At 39.6% G+C, this 15183-nt stretch overlaps 1 pseudogene; it reads left to right on the top strand.

Annotated features, from left to right (window-relative positions):
- Positions 1-13794: 13794 nt before the first annotated feature.
- LOC113908699 lies at positions 13795-14977 on the top strand (annotated as a pseudogene).
- Positions 14978-15183: the final 206 nt, after the last annotated feature.

Raw genomic sequence — 15183 nt, 5'->3', positions numbered from 1 at the left:
AAACAAAGACTTCCTGGAGGTTTAATTTCTTGGTGGGTGTTAGAAGGGCTATACAAGGTTCTGGTATACATGTCTGGCTGTTACTGTCTCCTGAGACACCGCTGAACACAAATCTGCCTTCTTTCCTAAATCGCAGGGTTCTCAAGGGCCTGGATTTTGTGCAACCACCTCGGTTCTCTGGGTAGAAAATAATTTTTTGAAGCTAATAGATTTTAAGGTTTTAGGGTCCTTCATCACAGATCTCATCCAAGACCGTAAAAGAAGCCCAAGCAAAAAAAAAAAAAAAAAAGCATTTTACATGTTTTTGTAAAATTCACAAAAGTAAGATATTTTAACAGCAATCAGTTAAGACCACAGCCTCTTTCCCTTCAGTTTCTTCTCCATCACATTTCTCTTTGTGTCCAGGTGGTGTGGAGTGACCACAAACATTTTTGGGATTCTGCTAAAGGAAAGTTGGCTGGAAATATGCCAGTTTGACTGCAGTTTGCAAAGATCACTGGGAACATATCAGTAAAACAAGTAAGAGTTTACAGATTCCCAATTTGGACCCATGTGAAGAATACTTTCCTTTGTCACCTTCATTTATTAAAGGATAGGAGAAAATTCAGACGAAAATTCAGAGACCATGAAATGAAAGCAGTTAGATACATGATGGAATCAATATAAATTCTTCACTTCCTGATGTCAGAATCATCATAAAAAGTTTCAGATTCTATTAAAAGGAGAAAATCTGTAAGAAAAAGAGGTACATTTTAGGATTCACTGACATTTAGGGCCAGATATTTCTTATCTGTAGCTATCCTGGGCATTGTGGAATGTTTAGGAGCATCCTTGGCCTCTACTCACTGGGTATCCATACATACTACCTCCCCAGTTGGGACAACTGAAAAGTCTGCAGATGAAACCACATATGCCCTGGGGGCAAAATAGCCCTTTCTGGGGACTGCTGACAGAACCCTGAAGGGGGTGGAGGAGAAAGAAGCTGACCTAAGTACTTCTGGATATTTGGGTTTTGGCTTGATACGGTAAGGCTAAAGACGAAAAGAACTGCACACACATACTTTTCCTACAGAGATATGGGTTAGCGATTCTGAAACTGCTTTCTGTATATACTAGGGTTGAACATATAAGAAAATGTAGATAATAAGAGCCAGGTTTCTCACTGTGAGAAAACCAAGTTACAAATAAGGAAAGAGGAAAGTGTAGAATGAGTCTTGCGTTGCTGGAATGGACTCAGAGAATTAGTAGGAACTCTTAGTGTATATAACACACACACACATATACAAAAATAGATACAGGTATATGCACGCATGGGCTAATGTACATGCAAAAACATTCTTCTGTCCACGAAGAGGGCCTGGAAGCAGTGACACCTCAGGAGCAATAAGCACACCTAGTACCCATCTTGGTTTCTAAATACTACTCTCCATTAAAAGGATAAGTGGCTGATTCCAGGGCTGGTATAGAGAAAAGACCAGATGAGCCTGGAGCAACTTGTGGAGCCAGAAAGTAAAGTTCTTAAAAAGCGGCGGGGGGGGGGGGGGGGGGGGGGGGGGGGCGTGGCAGCATATTGAAGGACACAGGAATCAATCTGAAATAACTCTTAATGGTTAAATCTAGAAGAATTTGAGCAACAAAGTCAATTAGGGTAGTATTGGACTATAACTCAAAGAATAAAATAAGTAGCCACGAGTCTATACTCATGAAAAATGACTGCTAAATGAGTTAAATGCGGTGGAAGGGACATGTGAAAGAATTCCATTTAGTAAATGTTGGAGGTATGAGAGAAATATGAAATCACCGTTAAAACCGTAGTATTACCTTAATAATAGTCACTAAGCAAGCTCCACTAACGGATGATAAGATTAGAAGACGAAAGTCTAAGGCGAACCAGGATTTTTGCATAATCTTAAAATATCTCCTTCCAAATATTTGTTAAATACAAATAGGGAATTAGTAACTTTCCAGTGGAGAAACCTGGAGATGCTACCTTTACCAAGTGATCAAGGTTAACACCAGCAGTAAGAAGAGAGCAACGTCCTGTGCCCCTGACATGATGCACTGGGGCACATCCCATCTGTGAAATTCTTTCTAGTAATGCATTAGCTCAATTTAATCTTGAGGAAACTCCAGAACATTCAAATTGAGGGACCTTCTGCAAGGCACCTGACCAGTGTCCTTCAGGAGGGCCAAGATCATGAAAGACAAGGAAAGGCTGAGGGACTGTCACAGACTGGTGAAGACTAAGGTGACACAACAACTAAATGCAGTGTGGATTGAATCCTGGAATAGAGAAAGGACTAAGTGGAGAAAGTAAAGTCTGTAGTTTTGTTCTTAGGATTGTACCATTGTTAATTTCTCACATTTGATGATGGTGCTATAGCTACAGAAAATGTTAACATTGGGGGAAGCTGGGTGAACTCTTGGTACTACTTTTTACATCTCTTCTGTGAGTCTAAAATTATCTCAAAATAAAAAAAAAAATTCAATTAACCACACCAGAGGAAAGACTGAGTTGTCTTTCTAATTTTTAGATAGGAAATATTACAAAATAATGGCTACATGAAGTGGAATGACTGAGTATGCTGTTCAAAATGTAGGAAAAAAACCCCATTACTATAGAGGTGTATAGAGCAGTTAAGTAAGCACAACATTGTCATATTTGTCAACTTCCTATATTTGTAATTTGTGGTGACTTATTTATTTTTATATAAATGTTCATTTTTGTACTGAAACTTGTATTCTTAATCTTGTGATCAGAGTCAGGCCCAGAGGGGGGGTCTAGTACACAAGTTGGTTTCCGGTCCTATTCTTTCCATTGCTCCTGGCCTTTTGGCGGTGCAGGTGGTTGCCTTCTCCACAGGGTTGCCCCCATTCTCCTCCGTGTGGTGGTGAGCTTAGCAACCTTCCTGCTCCCTCCACCCATAATTTTAACACGCTCAAGGTGTGTCTGCAAAACAGACCCAATGGTTAAATAAAGTTCTTGGAATCCTGCTGATCTAAGACTGCTCTTGAATTTTCTGGCTGTCCACCCAGTTGCGATTTACATTTCTTTTCTGTGTTTTATTCTCATTAGCGCTTCATTATTTGGGGTCTCCAATGACAAGAAGATATATATGCTTTTTCTTTTTTCTTAGGTTCTTATTTTCTGTCCTAAAAAAAATATTCTCTCTTTGAAATGAAAGAAAAGGAATTCTTCCCAAGACATTTTAACCCTAACCATAACCATTATAAATATTTTGATATATCTCCTTCCTGTCTTTTTCTTGCACATAGGGATGTGAATATGTATATTTTGAAACACAATGGTACTAATGCTATATGTACCATTTGTTTCCTGCTGACAGCACAATGTAAATATTTTCTCACAATGTTTTATCTAGTCTTTACATACAGCGTATTAGTGACAGTACACTTTTCTGTTGAATGACTATTTTAATTTACTTAACCATTTCTGGATCACCGGATGCAGTGACGTACTTTGTTAATGAAGTATGTGCATGCATATTTGCACGCCTGTGTGTCTGTATGTATGTTTTTTATAAGATGAACTGGGGTATGACTACAAGAAAACCTCAGATAGGTATAAGCAATTTAGGGAAGGGCAGGGTCTCTACTGGGTCCCTGGAGTCATACCTTGGAGGCTGTGAAAAGTAGGGCAGACAATGTCACCAGAAACACAGGTTTTGGTTCTAGGAAGGGTCTGGAGTTCAACTTTTTAGTTGAGCTAAATGGTTTTTCTACTCCCAGGATGAGTGCCTAAGAGGATGTTTATTAAGCACCAGGAGAAATGAAAATTAATGCAAATGTCTATTAGCCACTAAAGCCCAAAGAAGGGCAGAATGAGACATTGCAGCAGAGAGGAAATGCAATCCATAATAATGGAGCAAACAGCATGTGTGGAGACTTCCAATGAAGACAGAGACTTGCAATGTAATTAAATCAAGTCCTTGGACAGCTGAGAAGCAGGGCCGTTAATGTGCTGAAGCCCACTCTGCAGCAGAGGAGGCTGAAGATGCATTAGAGATTTGAGCCTTAGCTTCTAGTGTCTGTGGAAGCCCCACCAATCCTGTGGCGTAGTATCTCAAAGAGAATGATTGTGCTGATTAGTAACATGAGTGCTACAGAGGGCTCAGATGCTGTAGATTTGCCTAAGGTAATTTGCCTAAGGAATGCAGACGGTCATTTATGTACTTGCAAAAACCAACAAGATTTTACCAAGGGAGGGGTGTTATTCAGTTCATACAACTTTGGACAGTCTGCCTCCTAAACAGTCCTTATGCTTTGAAGGATATTGGTGACATTCAAAAGTCCAGAAGTGCTTGGCAAGGAAAGAACGATGGGAACTTAAGACACATCAGCCCAGGAACTCTGTAAAAAGCCAGCTAAGTGTTTGGCAGCAAGTTGACATTAGAGATAGTCGGCAAACTACCAGAGGAACCCTAAGGATTACAGGGGCTGCCACTCAGCTCAAAGAAAGGGCTTTGTAGCAGAAGCCCCAGCTCTTGCTGTGTATGCCATCTTGATGCCCATGATTTCCCACAGATGTTTCTAAACAAAGCAAAAATGCTCTTCTACACACGTCCGTAGACCCTGTCAAACAGAGAGTCGGGATTCTCTCAGGGGCCTGCTCAACTGCTCAATGGAGAAAAGAAAATGAAAGGGGAAATTGTTCTTTTGGTGCAGAATGGCGTGGGCTGAGGTGATTCCCTGCACCATGTTGGCTTCGGACAGGACGGGAGTTATTTCTGAGCCAAATGTAGAGAGAATGTCATTGCCCTTTTTAAAGTGACTGTTTTTTTCACCCAGTGGAGGCAAAATCATTATGTGGATTTATTTCCAATAAGGCAATGGTTTTCAGAAGGGAAAGGTAATAAATTCTAGTGACAAAAATCTGAAAACAGCTTTGGATTCTGTTTCCTGCCACTCCTAGAATGATGTCTCATACTTTGGTACTAAGGCTTGCTAAAAAACAAAAATTCACCTGAGTAAATGTGAAGAATCATGATCCCATCTGGTAGATAGAAAGGAGCTCTGAGGAGCTGTGCAAAATAGATGACTTTTATCAGCAGGAGGAGGCAGGGCAAGGAAGTTTTTCTAGCAAAGAGTGGATTGTTTCAGGCAAGGTCCCCTACCTTTAGGGGACGGCAAGGGTCCATCCAGTGGGTTATGTCACTAACGCTGGCCAGGAAATCCAGACTGACTGGTTAAGATTCCATTCCTGGGAGAGGCTGAAACCACAGTTAGGTTAGGTATTAAATCTCAGTTAGGTGACATGGGCTTTGCACGAATGATTCCATTTTGGGCCTACTATCTCTTTTTTAACAGGTTCTTTGTGATCTGGGCATTTTCCAGCTTCATTTTCCGTCACATTTCTACCAAGATTATGCTACAGTTAACCTTGTGGTTTCTAGAACATATTAGGCTCTGTCAGTCCTCTAGGTCCTGAAACGTTGATGAAATGAGTGCTTTTCTCTGTCCATATGCACTTTGCCTTGGGAATCTTCCATGCATCTTTCGAGATCCAACTGGACATTTTTCTCCTCAGGGAATCCCTGTATCAGACCAGACTCCAAAAGGAAACAGACAGGTGTATTCACATTAGGGTGATTCCAGGAGGGTTTAATAAAGTTACCAATAAAAGGTACTATTCACAGAAGAATGGACAGGGTATAGACCTGTCAGCATCCCTAGGTCCAAAGGGGTGAGAAAAGAGAGGAATTACCAGAATCCAAACTCAGAAGGGCAGAATTGTGCATGAAAGGCCATCTTGAGAAAAATCAGGCCCACTTGATCAAATGAATACTCTGGGTGCCCACTCTTCCTCTGATCTCCTGTTGGAGCTCCCCATTAGCTACACCCAACCAGAAGCCAGAGAGGCATGGGAGTCTTGTTGAGAGCCAAATGGATCAGCCTGGGGGCAGAGAATAAGGCAGGTAGAGAAGGAAAGAGAGTGAATCTGGGGGAGAAATAGAAAATATTCAGCTCAGTCCCCTTTTGTCCTGCAGAATCCATTGTTGTTCTTTGCGTGAGAAGTTCATACTCTCCAGATAGCAAAGGCAAAAATTCTAGCAATTCAGTTTTACTCATATGGGAAACCTAACCTACTAACCACTACTGATGTTATTTATATAAAATATTTAGGGGAGTAGGGGAGAAACAAAATAATTAAGTAACATAAAACAAAGCTGGATAGTCCTTTATTCTGTAGCTTATCTTGAGGCCCATGTTGATAATCTCAGCTCTTTTCTCTTACCACCAATTCCGTGTTCTCCTTTCCTTTGTCAGACCGATAGGTTTTATGGGATTCTTTCTCCTTATTGCTAAGGATTCTGAAATCTGTATTGCCATAAGGTCAGAAGTCTTAACTGTCTTGATTTTATTGTGTCCTGTTGATCAAGGCCACTGGGCTGGGGAGTAGAGAAAGGAACTCTGGCAAATACTTGGGATTTGAAACCTAATGCTTCTTTTTATTGAGTATCAGCAGTCCATTTTCAACCCAGCAGTTGGGCTCATGCAAATGCATACCAGCCATTGGAATAACTTCTTTAAATTCCTTTTTGTTAAGTAGTATGAGAAGCCCAAATTGATTAGGGGGAATCCCAGCTTTCATTTCACTGGAACCATGACTTACAAACCCATTGACCCCAAAGCTATGGGAATGGGAAGCAAAAATTCTCTAAGTGAGTTATGGGAAATAGTAAGAGAACTACTCACATTTCTACTACTAGCTTCTTGCACCCAGTATCCCAACTGGGAAAGATGAAACCCTGTAGAGGTTGCTGGTTTAGGGTGTGTTTTGCGTCCTGTAGGAAAGTAGCCTAACCTCATGAGGTGTTTCTCCAGTGGGTACTTAACTAAACCCTTAAGCTATTCCACTGTTTTATCAAGCTAGCTGCATCTGAGTATAGGGACAATTCTTTCCTCAGTGTGAGCCCGTGGTCTGACTATTATTAAATGTATCCCCTGGTTGGAAGGAACATTGTATGAGGTACCACAGTCTTGGATGAGATATTCTGTAAGTCTATCAGTAGTGGCTTTAGCAGACACAGTTTGGGTAGGAATGGCAAACATATCTGAAATGTGTGTCTAATTCTGCAAATACAAAGCACTGATCACTCCATGATTAGAAGGATCTAATGTAGTCAGCTTGCCACCTGGTATCTGGCTGGTCTCCTCAGGGACTGGGGCCACTCAGCACTGGTCTCCATTGATGGCATGTTGGACACTTAATATTGGAAGTAATCAGATCAGCCTTGATGAAGGTAAGACCGTGCTGCTGAAAATGTGCATAGTCCTTATCCCTACAAATAAAGCCACTTTGTACGTGAGTAGGCATTGTACCCATTGAGCAGGTATCAGATGACTGGGGAAAGGGACTGCTTGACATCCACTGGACTGATCATCTTGACTACTTGCTGTTGAGAGCTGCCTCCACTGTGGATGCCTCTAGTGGGCATTTAAATGGACAGGTGTCTTCACATTCTTTACCCATTCTGAGAAATTTGTCCCCTTACTTCTCTTTCAGTCTTTCTGCTTCCCATGAGACAGGGTAGAACTTCAGGCCATTTTTCCTTCTACATATTACTTATTCTTTTTTTTTTTTTTTTTAGCATGTTACTTGTTCTTAACCTTGGCATATGGATAGATTTCAGCACATGAACTTGGATGGGAAATAATTAAATCCCCATTTTCACAAACATCTAACTGAAATGGAGAATTTCATTTATGAACGGTAGTTAATAACCTCCATTAGTGCTAGTAGTATCTGTGATTCTGTCATGAATAGAAATCACAGAGTCTTTAATAATATAGTATATTTGTTTGTGGATACCTTGAAATATCTGTGCATCACTACTTTGAAAATAGAGTGGTTTTTAGACATGTTCCTGGAAGAAGGTACACTTTGGTAATCCAGGTACCTGTGATGCTTTTCAGTATTCCCTGTCTACAACTGTTTGTTGATAAATTTGTGAAAATAGTTTAGTGGCTTTCAGAGTTTTCTAAGGGTTTGAAAAACTGGATGGATGGTTCAGTGAGAATTCTTAATTCTGTATAGGGTATTTCCAAATTTGGATTTGTCAAATAAAAGAGGAGAGAAAAGCCATATACACTAGACACAAATGGACTGCTTTGTGGGCTGGAGCAGAAGGAAAACGCTGATAGCAACACTCGTTAAATGGTGACATCTGATCTAGAGTAGTTGATGTAAAAAAATTCATTCTGAAGTCTGTCACTAAGAATTGGCAGTTTTGCCATTCTTCCTCAGTGTATGACTGCATGTAAACAGACACTTTTCTTACTATTTTTTTTTTTTAAAGTAGGCTCCATGCCCACCGTGGGGCTTGAACTCACCGCCTTGAGATCAACATTTTTCACTGTAGCCGGATCCTTGCTTTTGCTCCCTGTGTGCATGCTGATGCATTTTAAAAAATTCTTATTTTGTGAGTCCCTCTTGGAAACTACAAAACCCTTTAGTATTTTGGAAATGGTAAAAAGTTTTTTTTTTCCTCAAACAAAACTTTGCCTAGAAATCAAAGCTTCAGACTCTGCACAGATGGTGCTTCTACAATACTTGATGATGCATCTGCTTTTGGTATATCGTGAAACTGGAAGCTCCTTACATTTGTGTCACTTAATTTCTCTTTCATACAGACATGTATTTACATTATGTTTAGATTCCTTCAACAGTTCTGAAAGTTTGGTAAATGCCATAAAGTCATCAACTTTATCAGGAGCAGGTCTCCAAATCATAGTATTTAAAGACTTTGTTAAGAAACAGAAGTAGGATATGAGGAGCTTTTCTACTACAAAGAGGTCCTTTGGCAAGAGAATCTGCTAACCCCTGCTAGCAAACTAAGGGCCAAATTTTACCTCTTCTTAACGAAAAATAAAAACCTACTCTTGAACCTTTTGGAAAGAATTTTATCCATGAGTTGGCTCACCTTGTAGATATTTTAAACCATGTGAATAAGATAATAAATCTTTCAGTTCAGGTTCTTGAAGTTACCTTTATGGATGCTACTGAAAAATTTAAAAGCTTTCTTGCCTTAGCTACTGATATGGAAGAAAAAAGTAGAGGCCAACATCCTTACAAACTTTCAATTGCTAGAGGCGTTGCTTTTCCAAGATGGAGTTGAGATACAAAATTCTGTCAATTTCTGAAAAGATAAATCAGAAAACACGTGGAAACTCTTCAAAAGTTTTTCAAAATTTATCTCTATCTTGATGGCACTAAAGTTGAATTATGGGCTCACAGTCCCTCTCTGATACAAACTATATTGAAGATGTGGACTGAGTGAGCCAAAGAACATGTTAGTTTTAGGACAAAAGACACACTGAAATTGGATTTTAAAACAGCCTTGAAAATGTTTGATGTTCCTTAAGAGAACCCATCTTGATCTTATGACGTGAGCTATGGAAACTTTAATTCTGCTTGTAACATTATATTTTGTGAACAAGAATTTTTAACATTTGTAATCATGGAAACAAAATGTCAAAATTATTTGGATGTCCAACTTTATGTGTGCCTGTGTGTTGTCAATGATCACCCCAGAGTTTAATGTTATTTTACATGCTTAACAATGGGAGACCTTACATTACACGTCTTTCTTTCTTTCTTTTTCTTTCTTTCTTTCTTTCTTTCTTTCTTTCTTTCTTTCTTTCTTTCTTTCTTTCTTTCTTTCTTTCTTTCTTTCTTTCTTTCTTTCTTTCTTTCTTTCTTTCTTTCTTTCTTTCTTTCTTTTGGGGGGAGGGGCAGAGAGAGAGAGAGAGAATCTTAAGCAGACTCTGCGCTGAGCACGGAACTTGGCACAGGACTCTGGGATCATGACTGAGCCAAAATCAAGAGTTGGACACTTAACCGACTGGGCTACCCGGGTACCCCATATTACACGTCTTTTAAAAAATAAGTTTAACCTTGGGATGTCTGGGTGGCATAGTTGGTTAAGCATCGGATTCTTGATTTCAGCTCAGGTTGTGATCTCAGGGTAGTGATATCAGGGTAGTGAGATCCAGCCCTGTGCTGAGCTCTGTGCTCAGAGTGGAGTCTGCTTAAGATTCGCAATTCCTCTACCCCCTCCTCCCCTCTCAAATAAATGAATCTTTAAAAAAATAAAAATTAAGTTTAACCTCAACTTGCCTATATTATGCTATCTTGGTATTTATTTATTTATTTATTTTTTAAAGATTTTATTTATTTATTTGAGAGAGAGAGAATGAGAGATAGAGAGCATGAGAGGGAAGAGGGTCAGAGGGAGAAGCAGACTCTCTGCTGAGCAGGGAGCCCGATGTGGGACTCGATCCCGGGACTCCAGGATCATGACCTGAGCCGAAGGCAGTCGCTTAACCAACTGAGCCTCCCAGGCGCCTGCTATCTTGGTATTTAATGTAATATATATATTTCTATATTACAAATATATAACTATGCATGTATACATAAATTCACAACATATATAATGAAATATATATGTACACACACGCACACATATTTCAATATGATTGGGTTTCTGTGTAGTCTTATGTGTTTTATTTTATGCATTTAAAACTACTAATCTGGAAAGGTGTCTCTATACCTCACCAGACTGCCCAAGAGGACCAGGGGACATAAGAAAGCTAAGAAGCCCTGTTCTGAAAGCAGCACCAACCAAAGCTGTCCCCACTGAGAGGAAGATGGTCAGGGAATAAATAGCTACTGAATTCCTCCTCCCTTGATCCTTTGCTAAAGTTCCTTACTCTCTGAACCCTCCAGAAGCCAGGTCAAGGGAGACTTTTAGAACATTCATAGAGGTCACCCTACAAGGACAGGCAGCAGAGCAGAGGGGAGGGAAGGGTGATTCTGGAGCAAGCAGTGCAAGATACCTGGAGGCTTTCTCTTCTTTTCCTCCCTGTGCTGTGTCACTGTGCCACACACTTTATGCTTCTTTCACAGTAATAGTATTTTATTTTATTTTTTTTAAAGATTGATTTATTTAGTTATTTATTAGAGAGTGAGCGAGAGCGAAACAGCATGAGGGGAGAGGGACAGACGGAGAAGCAGGCTTCCTGCTGAGCTGGGAGCCCGATGTGGGACTTGATCCCAGGACTCCGGGATCATGACCCGAGCCGAAGGCAGTTGCCCAACCAACTGAGCCACCCAGGCGCCCCTCACAGTAATAGTATTTTAATGACTTCAGTTCTGCTCAAAAAACATTTTTGAGTACCTACTAGAATCCACGATTCATATATTATCTTGCTAAATCCTTGAAAAGTGGATATTAGCATCTCCATTTTACAGAGCAAACAAGCTTGGTCACACAGTTAGCAAATGATAGAATTGACTCAGTGCAGGACCTTTCAACACTTTGCCTACAACATCTTTCTTTCTAATCAATTCATGCGGGTAGGGAGATAAAAGATTCTGAAACTATAGGAGAGAGGTAAAACAGGTCTGGGAACATTTGTACACAAGTGTGTTAGGTGTTGCTAGAAGCAACAGGCTTGTGCAACTTTATGTTTGGACTATAGGCTATCATAAAGAATAGAAGTTCAAGTTTAAACACTTATAGTACATACTCTAGGCCTATAAATAACTTAAGACCTATTTATAGGGAAATTTACCAGAATAAGCTTAGCAATTTCTCTTCTTTATGAAGGCTTAAAGTTTTCTTGTATGTCTGGTTCCCCTTGTGTATACCCATGAAAGTTACATTCACATGAAATATGTATTACTTAGGCTTTTCTTTTTTTAACATTAACACTGCCCTAATTTAGCACCTCACAGTTGTCCTTGTCTTTTGCAATAACCTCCTAGCCCATTGCTCTGCCTCTCACCTCTTCAATAGAATGTATGGATAGTAAGTATGTTGTAGGTACTAAACTCCTATTCTAAATCCTTACAGTTCAGTCAATCCTTATATATATATTAAACATTGCAATTAAATATATAATCAAATACAATTTAATGAATATTAAATATAATTTAAATATTAAAATAAAATATTAAAATTTAAATATTAAATATTTAAATATATTTAATTTTAAACATATACTTTTAAATTTTTATTTGAATTCAATTTAATTAACATATACTGTATTATTAGTTTCAGGAATAGAGTTTAGTGATTCATCAGTTGCCTATAACACCCAGTGCTCTTCACTGCACGTGCCCTCCTTAGTGCCCATCACCCCATTACCCCATCCCAAGGAAGTTCTGTCCTGTTCCTTCATGCTGTGCCTCTAGTTTCTCTCTTGGCTGGCCAGACCCATTTTAATTGGAGCGCTGACCGAGTCCAGTGAATTCAAATATCACAAAGACTTGATTCCTAAATCTTTATATCCATCTCTTCCTTAGTTTCAGACTCATTGCCTACTGCATGTCACCACATAGATAGATGGGCCAGGGCATCTCAGACTCAGCATGACCAAAAAGAACTCATCTTGTTCCCCTTAAAAGTTGTCCCTGAACTTCTCAACAAATAGTGCTGGAAAAATTGGGTATATGTAGATAAAAAAATGAAACCCGTACCTCATGCAGAAATAAACTCGAAGTGGATCATAGATGTAAAATATAAAGCCTAAATCTTTAAAACTTCTAGAATAGAATGTAGGATTTAAAATTTTGAAACCTTGGACAAGGCAATGATTTCTTAGCCAACACACAAGAAGTTCTAACTATAAAAAAAAAAGTTTGATAGGGCGCCTGGGTGGCTCAGTTGGTTAGGCGACTGCCTTTGGCTCAGGTCATGATCCTGGACTCCCGGGATCGAGTCCCGCATCGGGCTCCCTGCTCAGCGGGGAGTCTGCTTCTCCCTCTGACCTTCTTCCCTCTCATGCTTTCTCTCTACCATTCTCTCTCTCTCTCTCAATAAATAAATAAAAATCTTAAAAAAAGTTTGATACATTGGACTTCATCAAAATTAAGTACTTTTTGAAAGCATCATTGGAATTATGAAAAAACAAATCACAGAATGGGAGAAAATATTTGCAAATAATGTATGTGATAAAGGACTTATATTCAAATTAAAAAACTCTCACAACTCATTAATAATGACAACTAATTTGAATAGACATTTTACCAAAGATATGATCTTACAAGTACATGAAAAGTTATTCAACATCATTATTCATTGGAGAAATACAAATGAAAATCATGAGACTCCACCACACACCTATTAGAATGGCTTAGCTGAAAATTAGTAGCAATACCAAATGCTGGTGAAGATGCAGTGCATTTGGAACTCTTAGATTGCTAGTGGGAATTATAAAGGTATAGGCATGGTAGAAAAGTCTGGCAGTTTCTGAAGATGCTAAATAAATACTTCCCATACCACTGAGAAATCCTCAGTCTTTACTCATGAGAAATGAAAACAAATGTATACATAAAGACATGTACTCGAATGTTCATAGCAGCTTTATTCATAATAGCCACGAACTGGAAACAACCCAAATGTCCTCAGCCAGTGAATGGATAAACCACTTATTACATACGATGGCATACTACTCATGACATAAAGGAGCAAAGTAGTGATACAGACAACAAGCTGCGTAAATCTCAAAAGCATTGTGTTAAGTGGGAAAAGACCACACAAAAGACTACATACTATATGATTCAATTTATGTGGAATTCTGCAAAGGCAAAAAAATCTAGAGGACCAGATCCACGGTTGCCAGATCTGGGATAAAAGGAAGAGAGTGACTTCAAAGAAACACGAGAGGACTTTATAGGGTGATGGGAATATTGTATAACTCGATAGTGGAGGGAGTTACGTGACTATGTGCGTTTGTCAGACCTCAGAACTACACACCTGAGACAAGATGGTGGCGGCGTCTCCGCAGGGTGGGTGGACTGGTGCTGGCGGTGGTCCCAGCTGCAGGACAGGCAGTAGCCACAGAGACTTGTGGGACAAGTGGAAGGTTGATGATAAGCCTGTAAAAACTGACAAATGGGATACATCAGCTGTGAAGAATTCTTCGGGCGATTCTGCCAAAAAGGTACTTCTGGAAAAGTACAAGTATGTGGAGAGTTTTGGTCTGACTGACAGTCACTTCACCCTCTGTGCCATCTCCTGTTCCTTTGTCATAGTGGCTTTGATTTGGGATTATATGCACCCCTTTTCAGAATCTAAGCCTGTTTTGGCTTTGTGTGTCATATCCTATTTTGAGATGATGGGGACCCTGACCATTTATCCTCATATAAGTATAAGTAAGGCCCACAGGAGAGATCCTAGGAATGGATCCTGATGATATTTGGCAACTGTCCTCCAGTCTCAAAAGGTTCGCTGACAAACACACTCTGAAGTTGACTTCCATGAGTGGAAGAACAAAGCAGCAGTGAGAGTCCAAGTACATCAAGTCCACTGCTAACTTTTTGACCACAGCGTGACACTGGTCATGGATGCATATGAGCCTGAAATATCCAGGCTTCATGACATTCTTGCCACAGAAAGAAAAATAAAGCAGCGCCTGGGTGGCTCAGTCGGTTGAGTATCTGCCTTCGGCTCAGGTCATGATCCCAGAGTCCTGGAATCGAGTTCCGCATGAGGCTCCCTTCTCAGCGGGGAGTCTGCTTCTCCCTCTGCCTGCCGTTTTCCCTGCTTGTGCTTTCTCTTTCTCACTCTCTCTCAAATAAATAAATAAAATCTTAAAAAAAAGAAAGAAAAACAAAACCGCCAATTCTAAAAGCAGCTGTCTTGCTGCTGGATGATGCTGAATTTCAGGGTGAGGGAGAAGGAAACAGAGAACCTAAAATGGGTAAATAAGATATGTTAAAAATGGCCCTGTCTTGTCCTGAACTTTTAGTCCATTCTGGATAGGATCTTCTAGTTCAGATATGAGAAGTTGTAGTTCTGATATCTAACTTTATCCTTCTTGGTCTTCTGATTGCAGCGTTTTGATTTGCTTTTCTAGAAAAGCATTTTTTGCTAGCAACCCTACAGACTTCCTCCTTCATACCAAGCAGTACTTTATATCCTATAGCTTTGTGGTATACAGCATTTGAAGACTCAGTTTTTAAAATTGTTAACCTGTTGCTGACTTTCTTGTGTTAATTCCTGTTTCAACAGCTATTTCCCTTAATTTGGGATACAACTTCTTGTGTATGACAGCTTTCCTTCACACACCATCTTGTGGGTGTGTATATATCTGACTTGGGGAGAATTGGGAAAAAAAACACACAGCTTTTTCATTTGTTTAAAACAGACTTTC

This window comes from Zalophus californianus, chromosome 6 (assembly GCF_009762305.2).
Source record: "Zalophus californianus isolate mZalCal1 chromosome 6, mZalCal1.pri.v2, whole genome shotgun sequence".
Lineage (NCBI taxonomy): Eukaryota > Metazoa > Chordata > Mammalia > Carnivora > Otariidae > Zalophus > Zalophus californianus.
Note: the sequence above shows the minus strand (reverse complement) of the source record. Positions and strands in the feature narration are given on the sequence as shown.